At 43.9% G+C, this 2,694-nt stretch overlaps 1 protein-coding gene across 1 annotated transcript in view; it reads right to left on the bottom strand.

Moving 5' to 3' along the window:
- Positions 1-1,507, bottom strand: part of LOC306920965 (A-kinase anchor protein 13-like) — a 55,608-nt gene extending 54,101 nt beyond the window's left edge. Inside the window, exon 1 of the mRNA XM_079497984.1 lies at positions 1,454-1,507. The gene's annotated coding sequence lies outside the window, so the exon portion shown is untranslated. The remainder of the gene's footprint in view (positions 1-1,453) is intronic.
- Between the last annotated feature and the right edge of the window lie 1,187 nt (positions 1,508-2,694).

Raw genomic sequence — 2,694 nt, 5'->3', positions numbered from 1 at the left:
CACACACACACACACACACACACACACACACACACACACACACACACACACACACACACACACACACACACACACACACACACACACACACACACACACACACACACACACACACACACACACACACACACACAGCAGCAACTCAATCTGCCTGCAGGCCAGCTGCATCAAATTATCAACAGATCAATATCAGCAAACTTTATGAGGCATGCATCTGTCTATGCCATGGTGTAGTGCTTAAGACTTATGGACACGCTCAAACGCTGCAGGTGGATTTGAAGAGGCTCAAGTGGAGTCCCCAGTGTTGACACCCCACTATCATTTTGAGATGACAGTCCATAAGATATATCATAGAGAGAGATCAAATAAGGTTATGTAAGATGGAAGCAAAACTGCATAATCATTACACACAATCAATAGGCATATTTCCATGGATTCCTGCCAACTCCAATTATAATCTTGTATCGATTTTGACTGAGGCTGATCTCTCTGCTGTCTAGAACTTATCTGCTCACTGCTTTTTAATTGTTTGTTTTTGGCATTTCAGTTTTATTTTTGATATGACAGTGGACAGACATGTAACTAAGGTCAGGTCACATTGGAACTGGGGTCAGGGATGACGAAAGGCTTGTTTTTACTAGTTGATTTGGAATTTTGTTCATTAGCTTCTGTATTTTTGTTAGCTTGTTATTTTTAAACTCACTCAACTCAAACCTTAGACTTAGATTTAAACCTTAAACTTATATTTGGCTGAACCTAATAAACCCAAACATATCTGCTACTTATCAACTAGATCAGTGGTTCTCAACCTTTTCAGGCCATGACCCCCAAAAATAATCATATTTGAAATGGGGACCCCCAAAAATAATCATATTTGAAATGGGGACCCCCAAAAATAATCATATTTGAAATGGGGACCCCCAAAAATAATCATATTTGAACAGGGGACCCCACAAAATAATCATATTTGAAATGGGGACCCCGCAAAATAATCATATTTGAACTGGGGACCCCGCAAAATAATCATATTTGAAATGGGGACCCCGCAAAATAATCATATTTGAACTGGGGACCCCGCAAAATAATCATATTTGAAATGGGGACCCCGCAAAATAATCATATTTGAACTGGGGACCCCGCAAAATAATCATATTTGAACTGGGGACCCCGCAAAATAATCATATTTGAACTGGGGACCCCGCAAAATAATTAGTTTGCCTCGAAAGATACATCCTATATTCAATTTTGCGTAGTATTTTGAAAATAGCCGATCTACAACTCCACACAATCGACACACGATCTACAAGTCCACAACGCAATGTGAGGCGTTGTGGGGACTAGTAGATTGTGTGTAGATCGTGTGTGTCGGGCTCCCGACTGAACTAGATAACATAACACAATGAACACCTACAGCATATGGCCAAACATCTTTCACAACGAGTTCGAGCCGAACCTGGTCCTCCGTGTTTCCATGCTCCCCTGTGAACTCCTGCTCCTCGCTGAGAGACACCAGGGAGCCTCCTCCTCCTCCTCCTCCTCCCCTCTCCTCCGCCTCACTGTTCAGCATGCTCCCCCGCTGGGAGGAGGCCGCCCGATGGGAGCACGATGCAGGGCCCTTCACACACTCATGCTCTCCACTGAGGCCTTCCAGGCTGTAACTACAGAGAGAGAGAGAGAGAGAGAGAGTCAGAAAACAAAGAACAACAGTAGGTATTAGAGGATAATTTATGAGGAGCAGGGTGTCAGTATTCTCTGTACTCTGTACTGTAACAACCATCACCATGTACACTACAGTAACTAGCAGGCGCACGCACGCACGCACGCACGCACGCACGCACGCACACACACACACACACACACACACACACACACACACACACACACACACACACACACACACACACACACACACACACACACACACACACACACACACACACACACACACACACACACACACACACACACACACACACACACACACACACAGTCCTGATAAAAAAGGACTTGCATACACACAAGCATGTGTGGATTGTGCGCAGTGCACACACATACACACACTGTATGCATTATGCATACCTTCCCACACCATTCCTAGTTAAAATGTAATACACGTGTGTCATGCTCACATATTCCACAAACACAAAAGCACACTTGCACAGAAACACACAGAGACATACTTCTGGAGTCCCTCAGCACGCACACACGCAGTCAGACAGACTTGGAGTGTAGACAGCTGGTGTTTAAGCAGCTGAGAAATCACTGCTCTGTTCTTCATAAAGCAACATGGCATCTGTGTGTGTGTGTGTGTGTGTGTGTGTGTGTGTGTGTGTGTGTGTGTGTGTGTGTGTGTGTGTGTGTGTGTGTGTGTGTGTGTGTGTGTGTGTGTGTGTGTGTGTGTGTGTGCGCGCGCGCGCGCGTGCGTGTGCGTGCGTGTGTGTATAAGGAACTGAAACCGGACTTGCTGGCTGCAAAATTAATACTTTCTACTTTTGGTATTTTGACACCAATATGTACTTTTACTCAAGTGAATTTTGAATTCCAGACTTCTACATTACAGTATTGATACTTTTAATGAAGTAAAACAATGTTTTAACTTTTTCCACCACAGTGTTTAAAACACTTTCCCTACCATTCACGAGTTACACGAGTTAATTGATTGTAGAACAGTTTCCCTCCCAATAACGAATTACA

This window comes from Electrona antarctica (assembly GCF_951216825.1).
Source record: "Electrona antarctica genome assembly, chromosome: 3".
NCBI lineage: Eukaryota > Metazoa > Chordata > Actinopteri > Myctophiformes > Myctophidae > Electrona > Electrona antarctica.
Note: the sequence above shows the minus strand (reverse complement) of the source record. Positions and strands in the feature narration are given on the sequence as shown.